At 40.0% G+C, this 22,644-nt stretch overlaps 1 long non-coding RNA gene across 1 annotated transcript in view; it reads right to left on the minus strand.

The window, feature by feature from the left end:
- Window positions 1-5,986: 5,986 nt before the first annotated feature.
- The window catches only part of LOC119486674, a 35,321-nt gene continuing 18,663 nt past the window's right edge, over window positions 5,987-22,644 (minus strand). The window contains exon 2 of the long non-coding RNA XR_005206577.1: window positions 5,987-7,310. This is a non-coding gene — a long non-coding RNA (uncharacterized LOC119486674). The remainder of the gene's footprint in view (window positions 7,311-22,644) is intronic.

Raw genomic sequence — 22,644 nt, forward strand, 5'->3', positions numbered from 1 at the left:
TTATTAATGACCACATGACCAAGGTCGGTGGAATTTGCTTTCAGTACAGTTTGATGCAGCAGAACCCAAGATATCATCTATTATATTCAACACATTCGTCTTCCTAGTGCCTAAATTACCCACAACGCAACTCGACCACCGACAGTTTGGTCAGAGATTCAGATGGGTTATACTAGTAGAGGTGCCACAATATAACCCAGTCAGTTTTTTTTGTGTGTCACCGGTGATCGCCGTACAATGCGTGCTGGGTTAGATTTGTGTCCGACTTGCTCCCAACTTGCTCTGACCTCACAAGATCGGGACAGCCACAGTTTTTAGAGCCAGGCGCCGCCAGCGGGCAACTCTGGGGGTCTGAGAAGTGAAGCCAAAGCTGAAGTGCCTTAAACTTTCATTCTTTCTAACAGCCAGCAGGGGGCGACTCCTCTGGTTGCAAAAAGAAGTCTGATTGCATAGAAGTCTATGAGAAAATGAGCCTACTTCTCTCTTGATTTATTACCTCAGTAAACATTGTAAACATGAGTTTATGGTCTCAATCGCTAGTTTCAAGTCTTCTTCAATACAGCATGATGTTCATTTAGTAAATTATGGTCCCATTTAGAGTCAAATAGACCATAAAGCAGGGCATACTTTAGGGCGGGGCTACCTTGTGATTGACAGGTTGCTACCACGGCGTTGTCCACGTTTTCAGTTCATGAAAGTTAACTGTAACTTTTTGGTTGCCTGAAATATGACGACGGAGTGTGATGGCCAAAATGCCAAACTCGAGGCTTCAAAACGGCAGTCCACAAACCGATGGTTGACGTCTCGGTGACTACGTCCATTTCTTATATACAGACATTCTTATATAGTTTTACACATTTTTCACCCAATATGGATGAAAAATGAAATCTCACAGTCAAAGCATTGTTTCATTTCAAATCTAATGTGCTTGAGTAGGGAGCCAAAACAATGAAAAACAATCCTAATACTGTCTGACTGCACTGTACGTCTGGACTTAAATGGCTCATTAGCCAGAAGGAATTTTCCAATGTTAAGTAATTTCATATTATATTGAGTCTGGGTGGAGCTAACCCTACTTATACTATTTTATATACTGTTGAGTAGCTTAATCTAAAGCATTACATTGTATTTAATGAACTAATATGCATAGAAAATCATTATCTATGATGTAACCCTAATTTAAAAAGTACGTTTAGCTTTGAAGTACCTTAAAACTGTACTTATACACTACTATACGATACGATACAACTTTATTGTCAGTTTGCACTGAAATTCATTTTGCATCCATAGGCAGCTCAGTTTGAGAAAAAGTACGCATACAATAGACATACTGTTACCATAGACAGACAGACAAGTAAGACCCATCAGACGAAAAACACAATTATTCATACATAACCCATTACTAACTCCAGTAATTAAATCCATTTAATCCATTGCTAAATCCACTAACTGAGGAAACGTACTTTCTATCTCTGCCATCAATTAATGCTTTCACTTTTGACCAAGTAAAGCCAAACCAAAACTTGGCAGGCACACAAAAATAATATATGATGATTCTAGTTATTGCAAAACATTGCTTTATACTGTAGATCGAAGAATGAGGAACTTGGCAAAGATGTTGTTTATTGCAGCTGTGAACGAGAAAGCCTCCCCTTTTCTGGTATCGTTTCACCACTTACAGATAGAGGAAAAAAAAAAAAGAGGAAACACGCGAACATCTGCACAGAAATATGATTCTGAAAGTAGTCAATATGATACACGTGCTTTCTTCTTAGGGAGTCTGCTCAGTGCGATTGAAGGCCGGTACCGATTTAGAGTCAAATAGACCATAAATCAGGGGATGCATTAGGGCGGGGCTACCTTGTGATTAACGGTCTGGGAGTTGTCCGCGTTTTCATCTTAGAACTTTAACCCTTTCACAGTGTGTTTTCAGTTCATGAAAGTTAATCTCACCAAGATGGCGACGGCCAAAATGCCAAACTCAAGGCTTAAAAACGGGAGTCCACAAACCAATGGGTGACGTCATGGTGACTACGTCCACTTCTTATAGATGGTCTGGCGCAGCAGCTGCTCTCCGCCGACTGCAAGACCCAGGGCATGATGGGAAACGGCTGGCTGTCACCTGACCTTTTTGGCCACGATAATCGTGTAGTGAAAATCTGATGTTGTGACAGAACTGATAGGAATATTAACCGTAGTTGTTGTTTTGTACCAATATAATGAGTTCAAGCAAATGTTGGCAATCAAAGCTTGATGACATACATTAACCTGTGGCCATTTGCACGCGGTCCTTTGCAATCATATTAGAGAATTATGCAGTATGTACTGTCAATACTGTGTACAAATGAACATTTATTCAAATGTCACAACTTAATTATCTGGTTGAGACCTCAACCTTTTGTTACACAATAGAATAATATCCCCTAGACTCTACAGCAGGAATCTGCACAGCTTTATTTCTTTTCCTCTGTTGCTGCAATCATCAAGCTTCAATTGTCTTCAAATTTAAAGTTTAATCAAATGTAATCCGATCAAACTTTACCTCCGATATTCAGAAATGCGTCCAGCAGCAAAATTTGATTGCTACATGTGGCTTTTTTTTTTTCTTTTCAGTCGTGTAATCATGGAGGATTGTACATCCTGAGGCGCAGATAATACAAAGGAATGCTTTCGTATTGTTTAAAGTGGCAGTAGTCAGTATATTTTTGGCATCATTGGGCAAAAATTCCATAATAACCTTTCAGCATATTGTAATTCAAGTGTTCTGAGAGATAACTAGACTTCTGCTCCTCCTCATGGCTCTGATTTCAGGCTTTAGAAAATCTAGCCCGTGACGGGAGACTTTGGCCAATCACAGGTCATTTCATTGAGAGAGCGTTCCTATTGGCTGTGCTCCGGTCATGTGACCGGAACTCGGCGCTCCTTCAACAGATTTCACAATGGCGGCGGCGTCACACCTGTTTCATGTACTACTGTCACGATAAAACAACTGTGTTTTGCTTCACCACTCACTTCCCACTCCCACAACACTAGTTTTCCCCCCCGACGTCACATTCTTGTTTCGCAAGACGGGCTTCGCTAGATATAACTTTGTTTTTTTGTGCTTCCGTGGAGTATGTGCTGGAGTCTGAGTTAGCTATTGTTACACACTGTTAGCCCTGTAAGCGGAGCTGAAATTCCGTTGGATTCTCCTGGAATAACCGGCCCGCATTTTTCACATTAAAAGCAGTCTACAGGCTGATAGAGGAAACCCAGAATGTCACAGAAGGTCTCATTTTTTAGGTTATAGGTTAAAACCTGTTCACACAGTGGCAATGGAAAAAAGATTAAAACAAGTTTATACGTGTAAAAACTTATATACAGTCTCGTTTAAGACACCCACTCAAAACGTGCTCTGAATAATGTGGATAAGAATAGCAACACATCTGTCTAGATTTCATGTTTAAAAATATTGTCGTTGACCACATCCATTCTGGTGTCGTGTTTAAACATATCGGCTTCTCATGAGAAGTGCTTAATTGTAGTGTTTGTGTTATGAGTATTAATCTGTGAGTATCTATGCTTACACTTTGCTTGTCATGTGGCGAAACCGACCAGCTTCTGACATTTCAGATATGTAAACTTAACCAGGGTGAACTCAACGTTTGCAGGATGCAGCGTCGGTGCGTTCACATATTGAACGGGAAAAAGGTGTGAACATGTGGACTATATGGAATCTGGATGTTGTGTGGCTCTCAAGAGGCGTTAAAGGCCTGATGGTGGAACGCTGACTTGAGTGCCCTGGATGAGAAAACAATCAGTGCCTGTTTTCTGCTGATATAGTATATCCCAAAATTGGACACTGGGAGTTGAAATGCTGAGGAAACATGACTCCACACCATCTACTCTCTCTAGTGGGTCAGTCCAGCTCATGAAATATCACATTCTTCCCTCTGGGCTCTTGTGGTCAAAAATATAAAAGGCGCCATTAAATCACTTGGAAATATGTTTGGAAACAAGACCGGAGGGGCAATAGCCAAAGCTTGACATACTAATACTTTTGCACAAAAACAGGCACTGGTTTTCTGTGTACATATACTTGTATGAAACAATGTTTTCGATTAAATTCCTAGAAATCATAATCTTAGAATAATGCACACATGTGTTTTCGTCTGGCCCGCTTTGGGATTGCTCTGCATTACAGAGGTTACCATGAGGCCAGTCCTGTCAGCCAACTCGCATGCAACAAATCATTGTGTGGATGTAGGATACAGTATGTACGGCATTGTTGTTTTGGCTGTTACCTCATCACTCCCCAAAAGGAAACAGCAGAGCAGAGAGTGTGGGGTGATGATAAACGTCCCTCCTATAAGGGAAGGTAGACGCAGGGCTTTTTCATATTAGGTGTGATTGATTCGTACCATGCCCGAGTACAATTGCCCCCCACCCCCTCTCTCCACTCCCCCGCCGCCCAGCTTTCACATTAGTAATGTTGTTCTGTACCCGAGTCCACTTGCGTCATCTTTAACATGTATTTGAGATCAGCTGTTTTAGAGGCAGAGCTTCGTAAAACACTCAATTCAAACTTGACAGAAACAAAATAAAACTCGTCGTTAGTCTTTCCAACAATCACCAGCTCTGGTTCGGTTGAGATAAACTCTCATTTCACAGAGTTTGATGTGAAAATATGCCGACTCTACACTCTGTTTCCCCCCCGCTGTCTCTCTCTCGGTCCACTGAGCAGCTGAGTGGTTCTCGTTCTTCGGAGGCGCACCATTAAACTACCTAAATAAAATAACAAACATCACCCATCCCTTATGCCTACTATTATTTATATTTTTAGGAACCTCTCGCCTGCTTTCCTGCTTTATCACCCACGGCCGTGCAGTTCAGAGGATGACATCGGTGCATGCTGCGCGCATATACAGATTTCAGAGGAGACCCGCTGCATTGAAAAAAGCCTGCCCTTTCAAAACTACTCGCTGACTGCTAACGTTACTCGCGTAAACTAGCGGCCCACCTCCGTGTTTTGGTACAGTTGGCTTTCACACCTGAAGTTAACTGTCCCGAGTACACATGATCCGTACTCCAGACCGCCTTTTCAAGTGAACTCCAGTACGGATCGACGAACCGTGCTCGAGTACGGTACGGAGCGTTTACTCCAATCAAACAAACTGGACTTTGGGGTCAAGTGTACTCGGATCCGGGCCCAGGTCCCTCTGGATGCAGCACTAGCGTTATCAGCATGTGACAGAATGGCTTTCAGGTGGGCGAAGTGGCAGCAGGCATGCAGCAAAAGAGTTAATAGAACACTGATGGGTTAAGTGCACTGCCATGATTAAAAGGATGCATTGGATATAGGCCTACTGTTTTTTTTTCCGTGATAGGCATAGGCCATGTGACTGGGACAGAAATCCAACAAACAAGTGTTGTTTTGCTCAGTAAGACAAATCTGCTGGGTCTCCAGTAAAGGTGATGTATCTTGGTATTGGTGGTTTCCAGTCATATAAAGGAAGAGAGTAACTCAAAGTTCCATTCGTTGTACAGCAAACCAACCTGGCCTCTCTCCCAACTCGTCAAATAGGCTATCGCCGCTCAGTCAGCGCCCCTCGGCATTGGATACCAACACACGGAGGCACCCTGTAGAGACTGTAAATGTAAAATTGTTAGTTTCATTAGTCCCGTGAGTCACATGAGTCGTTAGTGAGTGAAGTTAAAAGGATAGTTTGGGTGGTTTGAAGTGGGGTTGTATGAGGTACTTTTCCATGGTAGGTGTATTACCTACAGTAGATGATGGTTGGCGTGCCCCCAGCATCGAGAAACTGACCCCACTTCATAACACCCAAACTATCCCTTTAATGTCAATCACTGATCATTTCCTAACCCTAACTAAGTTGTTGTGTTGCGTTAACCTAACTTACTGTAAAAACTGAAGTTTATTCTGAATGAAAGAGAACAAAACTGAAGACTAAGAATTAAATAAAGGAAACCCTTCCAGGTGCAGTCGTAGTTTGTAGTTTAATTTATTTATTAGCTGCTCTTACCTGACATGGGTTAGGTAAATACTACTCTATCATGTTGCAGCTCATGGGAAAGCAACATTCTTATGACATCGAGAACTGATAATCCAGAATATGAATTTTAAATCAATTTATTGCTTCACTGTTGACATTATTTAACAGTTAACACACTATATAAAATTAGAGCTAAAGGACCATCAGGACCTGAGCTGCTTTTCATCTCAAGGAGACTTGACGTTTTGTTTTTGCCAAAGTTTCCTTGATGTGAAGCCAAAGAAATATCGTGCATCACCGAAATGCATACAACATTTCTCAGTGAACGCACATGCAGCTGTAGAAATTTACAGCTATAAACTTCCCTCAATAAATACCTTAGTATATTTTACACCCCAAGAGGACAAAAGAGGTTTAAATATGTTCTTGTTCATTTCTCCAACAAGATAAGAAAGAAGCAGCATGTGACCTTTTCAAGTAATTGTTTTTGTTAAACAGATTTTTTTCCTCATATTCATTGACGGTGTTAATCATCGAGGCATAACAATACAAGTGAGATGCTCTGATCCCTCGTGAGACCGGTCAGCTAAGCTCTTTCCAAAATCCAATAAGCTTGTCAAGTATCACGTTTTGTTTTTCATTTTGTCTTCGTTTCTGGGTACATCTGCGAGCTAATGACGGGACAGTCGGGTTTTTGATTGTATCTCATTTGTTGTCATTAAAGCGGTATCATTGCAGCGTTCGTTTGTCCCCTGCTACATTTCTGTTTTCATTAAAAATGTATGCCTTGTTATAAAAAGCTATGAACAAAGACCCAGACAATCCCTCATCTTCCCATGAGTCGGTGCCGGTGCTGTAATTGATCCAATCAGTTTTCATTACACTTCCAATATGAGGGCCGTAGAGGGTAAAGCGTTGTTGTGGCTGAGTGTTACTTGTCCTCTGCTGGATCGTTTGTTTTCATACATTATTTTTATTATTGTCATATTTTAGGGAAGCTGTACGATAGCAGCATGCTGAGCCTGGTTTTACAGACAGAAATGTTGAAAAGTACAAATTCAGTATTAGTTAAACCACTCAAAGAACTCAAAAGACATTTTTATGCCTCCGTTCCAGCAGCAGCCGTGGCCAGAGGCATTGTGTGTTCTCGGGTTGTCTGTACGTCCTGTACGTACGTCCCATTCTCCTGAACGGGATATCTCAAGAACACCTGGAGGGTATTTCTTCAAATTTGGCCCAAATGTCCACTTAGACCAGGGTCTGCAACCTGCAGCTCCGGAGCCACATGAGTCTCTTTAGCTCCTCTCCAGTGGCTCCCTGTGGATTTATGAAAAATGTGTGGAAATTAATAACTGTTTTTTTTGTTTACATTTTCCTTTTTATTTATCATTGTTGTAGGTCTATGGTGCGACGGTATGACGGAGTATTAGGGCCACATCGAGGATAAAGTAGTCATTTTACGTGATATTACAACCTTTTTTCTCGTAAAGTTATGACTTTATTCTCGTAATATTACGACTTTTTTTCACGTTAAGTTATGACTTTATTCTCGTAATATTACGACTTTTTTTCTCGTAAAGTTATGACTTTATTCTCGTAATATTACGACTTTATTTCTCGTAAAGTTATGACGTTATTCTCGTAATATTACGACTTTTTTTCACGTTAAGTTATGACTTTATTCTCGTAATATTACGACTTTATTTCTCGTAAAGTTATGACTTTATTCTCGTAATATTACGACTTTTTTTCCCTTAAAGTTATGAATTTTTTCTCGTATAATTATGACTTTATTCTGGAAATCTCAATGTGGCCCTAATACTCCGTAGTACATTTGCACTTTGGCCCTCACTGCATTAGACTTATATACTATATACTTAGACTATAAACTGTGTTACCTTCATCACAATGATCAAATGTTTTGCAGCTCCAGACAGATTTTTTTTTTTTTGCCTAAAATGGCTCTTTTGATAGTAAGGGTTGCTGACCCCTGACTTAGACTCAAAGATGAACTCATTCAGTTTTGGTGGTCAAAGGTCACTGTGACCTTACAAAATATGTTTTTTTGCCATAACTCAAGAATTCACATGTTAATTATGACAATTTCACACAAATGTCTAACAGGATAAAACAATGAAGTGATGACATTTTGGACCGACATGGATGTAAACTGCAACTTGCCGGTGTGCGCGGCGGGTTAGGGTTCGGGTCACCTGCAGGAAACCTGCAGCCCCGCAGCTAAAGCTCGACCAGGAGAGGCCAGACACACAGCCATCCGATGTTAAAGATCAAAGTGGGAAAATGTCCTCACCGTGATATCCCGATTTCCAAGTCAATCGACTTTTCACTGAGCCCTGCCTCCATGATTAAAATAGGGCCCAATGGGTCACATGGGTCTCCATGTGACCAGTGTTGGTGGAATCTGTTTTTGGTACAGCTTGGGGGGAAAAAAATGCTCAGTGCACAGTGTCAGCAGCATAAAATAAACACTTGATGTCATATTACACAAGAAATAATAATCACAATATTCCAAAACAATGAAGAGTTGTCTGTATCACAGTGCAACATGCAAGAAGTTAAGAGGTAGAATTCAGCATCGTCATTGCAGCAGGACAAAGACGACTTTGTCAGCTGAAATGATGACTGACACTGGCAGATGTTATCAGCTGTAGCGTGCTCACTAGAAAACACAGTCTCCAGCTGACTTATTTTAAAATAAAAACTCTTTGAAAGGGGGTCTTAAATCATATACTTGGTTACTACATGGTATTATGCTAGAGGACTACAGAGGCCACAGCTGCTAGACGTGTAATGCTAAATAAAGAAACAGCAATTGTTCTTTTGTATTGTATTGTGTAGAGCCATGCAGTCCTTTAAGTATGACAAGTAAAAATGTTGGATCAGATTTTCAAACAAATGAGAAGGCTTTTGTTACATGTAGCATAACTGTCTTCATCTAAAATATCTTTCAGTGCACACTAAAAACCCTAAAACAGTCATATCAAGAAACGCAATGACTTATTGGTTCTTCTACAATGTGATGTACCCAAAATAAAATCTCTTGAAAAGTCATCAAGTAAACTTTTATTGACCCCCGCATTGCAACAAAATCAACAGGTGTCTGGCACAACCTGTTTTTCATCCAAATAAATAGTCACCGTTTCACAATACTGATGAGTAAGTGTTGGTGAAATACTGTACAGCAGAGACCCATCAGGAAATCAGAAATGTCTGCCGAGGGCCCGTATTTCACAATACAACATTTTTTCTAATAAAGTTACATTTTGCTTCCTTGGAAACACATATCATGAGCGTGCTTCTTCCAAACAAAGAATATGAAGTGCAAAGTGAGTTCAGAGTCACAGCATCTGGCAAAACAATCATTGCGTCACTGCTATTTTTATATTGAGCAATGACAAACAACCCTATCAAACCCTCACCAGGGTTTTCTAGTGTGCTTTTATGAGGAAAAGGATAATTCTTCGCAGCTTCCAACTTACACGGTCAGAAAGAGAACCGTGAAAGAGAGTTATTGTAGAGCCCCATGTTGAATTTCACGCTCTCTTTAAGGACAATCATCAGAAAATGACCTCGGGTAGTTTTGGCAAACCTCTGTAAAAACAGAATAATTCAGGCTCTGTTTGACAGATTTACTACGTTATCATGGAACATTGGACAGGCAAAGTTGGAGTATATCGGCTACCAAACTGCTGATAAACGAGAGGCTTCATCGAAACCAGATTTTTCACTCGGTTTTGTCATTAATCTTCACATAAGTTCCGTCACTAATCAGGAACAAAAGCACAAAGAAAAAGACGGATTTAGTTTGTTTTCTAGGATTGTCTAAACTTATTGGCAAACTTCATATTTAATCCTTTAACAACATCAAGCAATTAGAATAATTTTAAAAGTTTATTTAGGTGGAATCCCCCCATGAATGCATGCTGTTGTACAGCAGTACTAATAGTTAGAGATACACAACCAACCCCCTCAAACAGTGATTATCCAATCATAGCCATTGCAACCATAACTATGCACATCAGGCCTGTCAAGCTTTAGATTCCTCCACATGTTGAAGTGGTATCGGTGGGCAACTTCTGGGTCTAAAAGGTGCCTTAATAAATAAACTAGCCAACAGGGGGCGACTCATCTGGTTGCAAAAAGAAGTCTGATTGTATAGAAGTCTATGAGAAAATGAGCCTACTTCTCACTTGGTTTATTACCTCAGTAAACATTGTAAACATGAGTTTATGGTCTCAATCGCTAGTTTCAAGTCTTCTTCAATTCAGCATGATGTTCATTTAGTAAATTATGGTCCCATTTAGAGTCAAATAGACCATAAAGCATGGTATGCTTTAGGGCGTGGCTACCTTGTGATTGCTCTGGCTCTACCTATCTGGCGTGGAGAGGAGGTCGTGTTGCTCTGGCTCTATCTGTTTGGCGACGCTGGGAAGCTGCTTGACATCTTCCTGGTTACACCTTCTCACATTTGTTCTCATAATATGTATTATTTTTTCATATGGATTGTCTGTGTTGTATTTTCATTATGCTTTCACTCTGTACACACAACATCTATTGCACGTCTGTCCATCCTGGAAGGGGGATCCCTTTTCTGTTGCTCTTCCTGAGGTTTGTAACATTTTTTTCTCCCTGTTAAAAAGGGTTTTTTTTTGGTTAAGTTTTTTCTCATCCGATGAGAGGGTCGCACTGTAAAGGACAGAGGGTGTCGTATCCTGAACAGATTGTAAAGCCCCCTGAGGAAAATTTGTGATTTGTGATTTTGGGCTATACAAATAAAATTGACTTGACATGAATTGACAGGTACCTAACGCGGCGTTGTGCCGTCTGGGAGTTGTCCGTGTTTTCGGCTAACAACTTTAACCCTTTCACAGTGTGCTTTAAGTTCATGAAAGTTAGTTGTAACATTATGGTCGCCTCAAAATGTCTCATTCAGCGTTCGGTTGTAGTTAGCTCCCCCCTCTCGTGTCACTTCTGGTTGCAAGATGGCGATGGCCCAAAACCAAGATGGCGATGGCCAAAATGCCGAAGGTCAAGGCTTCAAAATGGCAGTCCACAAACCAATTGGTGACGTTATTGTTGACTATGTCCACTTCTACTTATATACAGTCTATGAGTGGTACGCATTGGGCTCTCGTAAGATGTAATCAATGCGAACTGCAATCTTTGGCATGCCCGCTAACTAGCTTCCTACCTAGAGTTGTAACCGAGCGCAACTTCCAAAGCCAAGGAGCACAGCGTAATAATTTCGGACTGTTTGACAGCAGATCATGAGGGATTAGGGTAACGTTAAAAGCTCTATCGCAGGAAGGGTCCATAAACTTAAAACAACGTTACCTGAGGTAGCGTTGCATCAATATTTTAATGTCACAAGTTAAGAAGTTAACAGAAAACATACATCAACGGACAGTTATGTAGGCTAAGAAGCCAAACAGAGAATCATTTCTAATAATTTCATGTTGTAAATCTGCCCCTATTATCAGTATGAACTACATTATGTGTTATGCTACAATGGAAAGTTTTGTTACTGATTAGATTACTTTCAGGTCCCTTTTTGAGCTGTCCAAATGATCAGAGATTTGTTATTTCCTGGAGTGTTGAGTGGGCTTGAATATCATAGTACTTTTTATTTCACTTCAACAAGCTCAGACAGTAAAATTATAAGGTTCTTTCTGCATCCATTATTTGGTTTTGGTGAGACGTTTTTCCAACGTTTTTTTGTCACGGCATCTTAGTTTATGGACTGTGATAAATAAAACAACTTCCTATAGAAGTCCTGCAGACTCCTGCTGACCCCTCCTATCTATTTGACCCTGGTCTGGAAGAGGTTTATGTGTTAGAGTAGATTTGGAAATCATTTGTTAAAAGTCGACGGTTTTGTAGATGGTTTTACGATGACCGTATGCAGGTCTGTCAACACGTGATGTTGCATGTGCACGCACCTCACCGTATGTGGATAGACAGACGATGCAGCAGTGCATTCCAGTTCTTTTACCGTCAGATGAGGGGCCAAGCTAAATGGAAACATGCCTCACATGATGACACCGACCTGGCATGCCATTCTCTTCACCCATAATCTCTCTTAATCCCAGCCCACTCAAGTCAAGCATCACTCCAGATGAGCCGTCTGGAGGAGACGGCAGCTGTCTTAAATGTAACCGGGCTGCAACAAGCAGTTTGGCTTTCAAGGAGGATTCGATGCCCGTTTAGCCTCCTGCGTCTACCACACAGTGTCAATTTACCCTCATTCATATGAATTGAATGCCGGTTGTGCCAAATGCACTAGAAGAGCGAGCAACAGAGACATCTAATATGGTTATAGTGGGATTGGAACCGGGCTTTTCTTAGGCCTTTCTTCCCCTTCCCTGAATGGCTGAGCCCCACAGGCGATGTAAATTTATGATATTGTGAGTTTGTTGAGTGAATCCTGGACCCTGTCTTGGTCTTGCTCAACTCAGTTTGAAATCTGAAACACGCACAGGCCGCGCGGAGAGGCCAAGAAAAAAAGGTCAACACAGGGTTGGCATTGATCATAACTTGGTTCAGCGGGGCGGTAACGACGGGGCGGGGCGGTATCGACACGTGATGTGAGTTAAAGTGACCTGCTGCTTTGAATATCGGTACCGGCCTTCACTCACACTGAGCAGAGTCCTTAAGAAGAAAGCACGTGTATCATATCGACTACTTTCAAAATCATATATCTGTGCAGATGTTCGTGTGTTTCCTCTTTTTTTTTTCTCCCCTATCTGTAAGTGGTGAAACGATACCAGAAAAGGGGAGGCTTTCTCGTTCACAGCTGCGATAAACAACATCATTGCCAAGTTCCTCATTCTTCGATCTACAGTATTTAGCAATATTTTGCAATAACTAGAATCATCATATATTATTTTTGTGTGCCTGCCGAGTTTTGGTTTGGCTTTACTTGGTCATGACCTGCTGAGTAAAAGAATGAATTGATTGCAGAGATAGAAAGTATGTTTCCTCAGTTAGTGTATAAGTACAGGTTTAAGGTACTTCAAAGCTAAACGTACTTTTTAAATTGAGTTACATCACAGATAATGATTTTACATGCATGTTAGTTCATTAAATACAATGTGTTGCTTTAGATTAAGCTACTCAACAGTATATAAAGTAGTATAAGTAGGGTTAGCTCCACCCAGACTCAATATAATATGAAATTGCTTAACATTGGAAAATTCCTTCTGGCTAATGAGCCCTTTAAGTCCAGACGTACAGTGCAGTCAGACAGTATTAGGATTGTTTTTCATTGTTTTGGCTCCCTACTCAAGCACATTGGATTTGAAATGAAACAATGCTTTGAGTGTGAGGTTTCATTTTTCATCCATATTGGGTGAAAAATGTGCAAGATCATAGACTGTATATATAAGAAGTGGACATCGTCACCGTCACCCATCAGTTTGTGGGCTGGTGTTTTGAAGCCTCGAGTTCGGCATTTTGCCCGTCACCATCCGTCGTCATATTTCAGGTGACCAAAATGTTACAATTAACTTTCATGAACTGAAAACACTGTGAAAGGATTGAAGTTGTAAGACGAAAACACGAACAACACCATGGTAACGACCTGTCAATCACAAGGTAGCCACGCCCTAAAGCATCCCCTGCTTTATGGTCTGTTTGACTCTAAATGGGACCATAATTTACTAAATGAACATCATGCTGTATTGAGGAAGACTTGAAACTAGAGATTGAGACCATAAACTCATGTTTACGATGTTTACTGAGGTAATAAATCAAGTTAGAAGTAGGCTCATTTTCTCATAGACTTCTATACAATCAGACTTCGTTTAGTAACCAAAGGAGTCGCCCCCTGCTGGCTGTTAGAAAGAATGCAGGTTTAAGGCACTTCAGCATCGGCTTCACTTTCCAGATTTTTACTTTTCACTCATAACCATTTATACAAATTGCCCCCACGTTTTGGAAAATGAAACAGGACAATGATCTTAAACATACAAGACAAAACTCTGAAATGTTCTTGACTGGCCAAGTCAGTCCTTTGACCTCTATCAAACTGACCGTGTGTTAAACTTGCTGAAGACCAGACTGAGGGGAAAAAAAGACCCTCCAAACAAGCAGAGGATGACAGCATCAACAGGGAGGCTGACCTGTTTTTCGCTTATGGGTTTTTGCCAATCTGCCCATACAAAAAACATAATTTTAAAGGTTAAACAGAGGGGTAGATCCATTTAACCTAGACTGCTATTTCCTGGGAGAAAGGTTGATTTATGTGTCTAGCACAGAGATGGGACAGGTTCAGCTTATCTTCGTTCAAAGATTGAAACCAGGTAGAATATTTGTGTCAACTAAATCCTAACCTAGGGGAAGGGTACTTGGCTAGATTTGTTCGGTATTCCTGGGCTGGTTGCTGACTCTCCTTAGATGGAAAATCACAATCATGGGCCTGTTGTTTTTTGGGGATATTGCTCAGAAAGAAATTTTTGGCGATATTCTTTTTTCGTGTCAATTTTCTTTGAGCGGCGTTGCTCTATGGATGGCAATGTCGGTCGGTCTGTCGGTTGATGTATGCCTTCATGCTCCCCTCAGGAAGAACTGTAGTAACTTTGGTGAACCTTTGACTTTTCATCTATAGCGCCATCATCAGATCAAAATGATAATGTTTCAACTACTTTGGGTTATGACTAAATACCTGCAAAACTATCGGCACGCCCATTAGTTTCATCTGAAAGCTAAACTATGACGGTGAACATGGTAAACATTACCTGCTGATCATCAGAGATTTGTATTAATCTTAAATGTGATCATGTTTGCAAAAATGTGTCCATCTTCTGACTATGGTTCAACGACTACACAAATAATCAGTGAAACTCCACACCATCCGTCTCAATAAGAAAATGTCATCAAATGGTGAAGAAAAATTGGTGATATAAAGCAATCAATACTTTATAATAGCCATCATTTATAAATGGTAAATTGATAGTTAATTGAACTTAGTTAATAGTTATTTATTTGACAAACAATGAAATGATGATTAATAATGTTTACTAACTATTAGTAAAGCTATGATTGATGTTATTTTAACATTAATGTGTGTAATATGAAATAAGTAGTTTATAAATGCTATATATTATAGCTGATAAGAGACAATTACATTCTGATTACACTAGTAAAGTATTTATTATCAATTTATTGTTGCACACAACATTTTATACACTATATTAGGTATTTGTTAGTGATTACCAAATGATTTGTAAACCTTTAAGAATTTTATTTGTAAGATCTGTAAACATTATACAGATAGATTGGACCAGAAACCAATTATTAACCGTAGACAAAATATTAACTATCTATCTAAATAATGTTTATGGATGCTTTACAACGTATTTAATAACCATTTAACAATGTATTATAATCATCAGTTAGAACTTTATAATAGCCATCCAAATATTTTTAAGGTTACAAATATCATCTTAATCATTAACAGATACTTATATATACAGTATATAAAATGTTATAATGTGTATAACAATAAGTTAGTTAATTAGTAAACATCATTAATTATCATTTTGTTGTTTAACAATAAAATAACTGTTAACTAAGTTTAATTAACTATCAATTTACCATTTTTTTAATTTATTGTTATTATAAAATGTTACTAATATTATTTAAAGAAGAAAAAAAACATCAATAAATAGCTTTAACTGCAGAATATACTGTAAATAGTGGCAATCTGAAGCATACAGTTAAATTTCAACATATTCAATCTTGAGTTCATATCTCAGTGTTTTCTGTAAATAGCTGGCATTAATGGATTACATCAACATGCTGCGAGCAGCTGGTACAGCAGCTGAGGGGATGAGAGGAATGTCGGTGGCAAGAAAAAGCCTCCGTGGGGTCTGAAAACACTAAGCCAATGTGATCTATCGACATCCTGCTGAAGTGTTCAGCGGTGAAAGGACTATTGACTGCTGCATTGATTTCTTTTGTCTGCATTCCCTGAAGACCCGACTTCATATCTACTATACCTGCTTAAGTTTTGAATGAGGTCCTTCAGGAAAAAAACTGGGTCAATCAATACAATATGTCTCTGATCTCTGCTCTGCTCCTGTCCCCACGTCATAGATGATTACACAGATGACACATTTTTGTTGATTTCTCAACAGTTTCAGCGTTGGCTCTTACAAAATGAGAATTACTCACTTGTTCTGTTCAAGAATTCATTGTATTCTTTCCAGCCCAATGAGGGTGCCAACTGCAATTTCCCAAAACAAAAAATTTAGGCAGCCTGACTCTAATCTGTCAGTTCACAGCGGGGTTCTGCTGGGAGCTGCTCCTCGGTGAATACCAGACCGATGTGTCTTTAGAAATTGTCTCTTGCCAGTCCTGAGCCGCCGTATGCTTTAATCCGCTCAAGAGACTGAATGGATGTATGAATGTATGAATGGACCAACGGGAAACTTACGTTATTCGTTACTTACTTACTACTTTAGTTTTCTCCATATTTCACAAATATGTTCGCAATGATAGTCAACATAGGGCGGAGGTCGGGTTGGTGGACGGGTCCACTGTTTGTGTCCAGTCCGAAACCAAAAGTCAACGTTCACTTGTTTTAATCATGATGTTTTTTTTTACTAAACCAAGTAGTTTCCTTGTGTTTTGTTTCAGTTCACAACATTAAAGCTAAAGTAGGCAGTATATATTTTTGGCATCATTAGGCAAAAATTCCATAATAACCTTTCAGCATATTGTAAATCAAGTGTTCTGAGAGACTTCTGCTCCTCCTCATGGCTCTGTTTTCAGGCTTAAGAAAATATAGCCCGTGACGGGAGACTTTGACCAATCACAGGTCATTTCATTGAGAGAGCGTTCCTATTGGCTGTGCTCCGGTCATGTGACCGGAACTTGGCGTTCTTTCAACAGATTTCACAATGGCGGCGGCGTCACAAACTTTCTCATTTTCCAGCTAAACCGTGCACTACAAGATAATTCTGAAAACATTTGAGGAGAGAAATAGGCATTAACGTAACAGAATATTGATTCATATTTGATCAGCGCTGCCTAGTTTGACCATTTGGTCGGAGTTCACAAGTGATTGACAGCCGGCTCTCATAGACAGCAGATGGACAGCAGACCTCAGATCAGCTCTTACTGCTTGTTTTCCTCCGGTCTGTGAAATCTTGCAGATGCCATTAGGAGAACCGGAGGACACCGGAGGACACCGGAGGACACATGATTTTTTTCAGGTTACCTGTTTCATGTACTACTGTCACTATATAGCAACCGTTTTATAAAAATAACTTTTTTTAATCATATTTGCTCTTGCCTACTTCAGCTTTAACCACGTGTTTAATATTGTTTAAAAGTGCAACCGTAATCCGGGAGAAAATATGGTTCCCTCGAAACGAAATTCAGAACGCAATTTAGTTGTATGGGAACGTAATTTTGTGGCAGACAGGGTTATTTTGTATAACCCAATATCACAAATCACAAATTTTCCTCAAGGGGCTTTACAATCTGTAAATCATACGGCATGTGCTTAGACCCTCGATTTGGATGTGGAAAACTTGTACATACCTCAGGAAATGTCTAGCTAAAAACAAGCTCTTAAATATCTAAACCCTCTGTGTTGATTTCCTCCAGTTAGAAACCAGAGAAGTGGACAAATAGTATGGAGTCTTATGCAATTTCGGCCCAAATATTGTCCAATTATGTCTATTAAATCCTGATAATTAATATCCGTTTTACAAGAAAATTAGTGTCAGGCATCATGCCAAACCTATTACTCTTCTATAATACTGCAGTAAATGATGCATATGATTATATGATTTGGGTGAAAGCTAAACATGCTATTACCTCAGTGTGCCTGAGAAAGTTGTTAAGATGCCAAACTGTCTCTGTAAGTTAAAAAGTGAATGGATATTCTTTTTTTACACAATGGATATAAAGTCGATAGCACCTTAACATTTTACTGACGTCACTGTTCTTTAAGATTGAAATCAAAATAAATAATAAATAGCAAAAAGAATTACATCCATAAGAAACAGGCTTATATTCTCTGCAGTGTAGTAACCATTCAGTATTTACTCTGGCCACACAAATACAATTAAGTGTGGGCATAGTAGTTTTTTTTTTTAACAATAGACATCCCATTTTCCATCCTCTTAAATTAACCCTATAGCAACCTACTCCAGGAGGAACCAGAGCACTGAAATTACATCTTCGATCCACCCTGTCACTTCAGATCTTCACTGACGTTAACCATATCTCTCGGTCCCATTTCCAATGCACATGCAGTGACTTTTGCCGCAACACAGCTGCCGTACATGCGGTATCATATGCGGTATAATTCTCAAGTGCTTATTTTTCCAGAGGCATTATATTCCCACAGATTATACTGTGGCAAGGAAATCAGAAACCAACATGTGAAGTTTCATCTCAGACAAAGAGGGAAAAGAAAATAGAAAAAGATCGCAGTAATAATAATAATAATAATATGGCTTTTCCAGCTCAGGAAGCACCATTAAAACGACTCCGAGGAAACGTCTGATGATAATGAAGTTTGGCAGGCTGAACATCTGGAAAAAGGAATTAGCATCATGGACTCAGCTGCTAATAAACGTAATTAATGGAATAATATTTTATGGCTACAATTTACTCCCCTACAAAAAGCCTCACTGTCAATCAAAACCAGATTGACCGTTCATTTCATGAATGCATAATGTTAAAACAGGTTTCAGTGCTAACAATCATAGTTTTGTATCTGTCCCTTTTCATGTACATCCAGCCCAGTCTCACGGCAAAGTGTGTAATAGACCCACCTGTTCATCAGAAAAAAGTGTGTCAGTGTCACATTTGTGTTATGAACATGGATGCATAAAGAGGACTGGAGGCGGGCTTTCGTTCATTCCTATTAGAGTTCCTCAGAGGCGTTTGAAACCAAAATGGCTCGACTGCCGAGTGATACAGTACCCGGATCATCCGGCGATCTTCCGCATCCATTGGGCACACAGAGCAGGTGCAGTAGCGTTTCCTTTAACTCCGCCTCCCAGCCCTCGATCCAGCCCCGGTCTGGTGCTCATTCACATGTATGGAGGAAGGGAAATAACTCTATTTCTCTAACGCTAGTGCATTTTACAGCTTTAAGGACATAATGATTTAAATAAGGGCTGTTGAAGTGTTCGTACTGGGAAGCAAAAATGATCCGCCAAGTTACAGACGTTTCTTTCCCAATGTAAGTCTATGGGGAAAAAAGTATTTTTGGGCCCAATGGCATCACGTGACGGACAGAGAAGTTGGAATTCCACCGTTTGACCACTACCGGTTTGCTTCAAAGCCTGGCGCTCTTCCTGGGGGCTTGGTTACGTCGTATATAAAGTGAGAAAGACCACTTATGGTGGGCAGGTGGGGTGGTGGATGGGTCCAACAAATCCATGTTTTGTTTTACAAGTTACGTTAGTGACGTTTGTCACGTGTTTTCCGTACTGACATTACGTTGTTTCCGTATGGGTTTAACTTAGTTTACATTCTTATTTTAAACCCAACCGTGACTTTTTCCCTTAAGCCAACTAAGTGGTTATCTTGCCTGATCCTAAGTCAGTGACCATGACGTTTTCCCTTAACTTCACAAAGTGGTTTTCTTGCATAAACCTCGGTCAGTAGCTTTGTTGCCGCCTGCTGGAACTGCACGTTAAAACAGGCGTGTTTTATTCTCGTCTCTGCGAGGCAAAACGTGACACTGACACGCTAACATCTGGTGGACAGGCGGGTCTTTTACACGCTTTGGCGTGATATCAGATTGGTACATCACACTTGGCCGATAATTTTTTTGTGAGAGAATAGAGGAGTGATTGTGTTGGTGAGAATAATGAGCTTTGGCCTCTCACAGAGTCTATCTGGCTTCTTGATTTGTCTGGATGAGTCACTTTCTTCTAATACAGAGCTGTGACATTCCCACTTAGAGAAAAAGAAGAAGAAGAAGAAGAAATGGAACGTTTTCTAAGCTCGTGGACACCCAGTATTAAATTGTGATGATTTACTCCTGGCACTGTGTTAACCACAAAAAGCAGCCTTCTGTACAGTACATGATGGTAACGTAATTTAAACTGTGAAATTGAATTATGGTGAGATGTAGTATGTGAAGCAGACCACAAGTAATCATATATGTGGCTCAGACTTTCCTAATTGCCGAACAATTTTTTTTGTATGACCTCAAGCAAATATATGTTATTTTCAAATAGGGTACATGGGATTTATACGGCTTTAATACATTTATAAAAACGTCCCATCTAATGTTACACAAGAAGCTCGGAAATGTGTCTGCTATACCTTAAAAAGAACTACACGGTGAACACTTAACAAGTCCCGTCTCATGGGACTGACACACACACTTGCAGTTAATGTGCAGATAATGATTTATTTTTACTGGAAACATTTAGTTCCACAGCCGGAAGTAATGTGGCGCTCACACAGCGCAAGCAAAAGTAAGAGTGAGGCGATCAGTACTGAAGGTTTGGGTTTGTATCCCATCGCACCCTCGAAGTTAGTCAGCATTTATTTTCCCAGATATTTAAGCCCCTGAGACCTGCAGTCCCAACCAACTTTACTGTCTTTCCGAGGCTGTAGCAGGTTCAGTTTTGGAGCTAGAGTGACGGTACAGATATCATATCAACCTAGAAAACCTGAGGTAACAACCATGTCATGCTATCGGGAAGGAGGCTAAATAACGTTCTAAAGTAAGGTTAGACTTTGGCGAGGAAAAACTGGCATGGCCTTTTTCAAAGAGTTCCCTTGACCTCTGACCTCAAGCCATGTGTGAGAAAATGAGTTCCATGGGTACCCACGAGTCTCCCCGTTACAGACCACTTCATGATGATCACATGCAGTGTGGGGCAAAAAAGATGCAGGTTTTTGAATGCAGTATATATTTGTTATTTTTGCCTATTTTAAAAATGATGTGTTTGAATATTTCTGCATACTGGGGTCCCTAAACAATTTTGGAATTACATTAATTGGGTATTAATGGAAAGCTGAGACTCTTGTGGATCCGATGAGCCCAACTGTGATCATGTGTGATGATGTTAGTCCCCATAGTAGTAATTTCATTGTGGTGTGGTGAGACCCCGCTGTATAAAATGACCTGTTGTGACATCTAGGATAATCACATCCTCATGAAACAACAAAACAAAAAACGGGTCTATTGTTAACCAAGACCACAATCATTTTCCTAACCTTTAAAGGAACACTCCACCAAATATATATTATTTGAGTGTCAAATAATCACTGCCTATAGGCTTGAAAGGTTGGTCTGAAAGGTTTGTAGTTCGCCCAGTTTGTGAAGGACAACAGCTGTACTCAGCTTGGATTGACTGCAGTTATAAAGGATTCAAATGGCAACCCAGAGTCACTGCCATATCATAATCTTTTCCTGTATATTCTGTCTATTCCAAACAATCGTTGCTTCTGCAATATGCCGCCACTATATATGTTACTTCTGGAGCATATTAACTGTGTTGGAGTAACTGTGATTGTTCGACACACGGATCATTTATCCGTCTCAAACAAGAGTTTAAATTGGAAAAGTATCTGTTGTTTGAAAACCGAAAGTATAGGCAGGCTATTTGTAACTTTAGAGTGAACAACACTAGAATTCCTACGGTCATTGGAGGATATAAAGGGTTGAATAAAAACAAGAGGATTTGCACCCTTTGTGATGACAATGATTTGATGAGTATCATGTTTTGTTTGAATGTAAGAATGAAGCATAATGAACTATAGAGAAAGGTATTTGCCAAAATATTATTTAAACCGTCCATCTATGATTGCATTTTGTTTTTACAATCAGATAAGCCAAAAGTTATTTGTAAACTAGGTGCCTTTTTGAAGAATGTCCTTCCTTTGTTTCAGTAACATCTGTTGTGCTTTAGCGATGCCATGTGCCGTCGTTTTGTTATTGTTGTATGCTCTGTTTGTGCTCCGTACCATGTGATCGTGGGCCTGAGCCACATAAATTAATAAATGAAATGTAAATGATTACCCTGAAACAGTACCAACCCACCGGGATTACAACTGGAATTCTTGATTACCACTCCAGCGCTGGTTTCCTCTAAAACCTGGGAACAAAGTCGAGGGAGCCTCAGATTCTGTTTGTTGTTTTTGTTGTTGTTGTTGTTGATGCTTTACAGCCGGCCTCCTCAGATTACGACCCGGTTGCATCACATTCATACAAACATCCCGCACTGCTCTTGTTGCGCCGGAGTGGAATCCATAACAAGTTTCTGTGTAAGGTCATGTTAGAACCTCTTGGTTAAAGCTACCACGAGGAACTTTCACTTTGTGTTGACTTTAACGGTCCCCGTGGACTAAAGTGGTTGCGTTTCCGAGCACCAGGGTCCCTTCAGAAAAACTCTTATTTTACTGCAGCCGGGTCCAACAGTCTGCCCTGCTCAGTCCTGGTTCTGGTTCTCCCGTGCCTCCCTCCAATACGGCACGGCCTCAGATTGTATCTCACGTTAAGGTACTGCGTCACTTACCTAGCAGGTGGTACAATAGTGTTTTTAAAGGTGCTCTATATGATATCCAGAGCATTAATAGAGCATCAAACAACTATTTGCTATGTAAAGATAGAGAGGAGTAATGTCTACCTGAGCAGAGAATGAAG

Source organism: Sebastes umbrosus, chromosome 4, assembly GCF_015220745.1.
Source record: "Sebastes umbrosus isolate fSebUmb1 chromosome 4, fSebUmb1.pri, whole genome shotgun sequence".
Lineage (NCBI taxonomy): Eukaryota > Metazoa > Chordata > Actinopteri > Perciformes > Sebastidae > Sebastes > Sebastes umbrosus.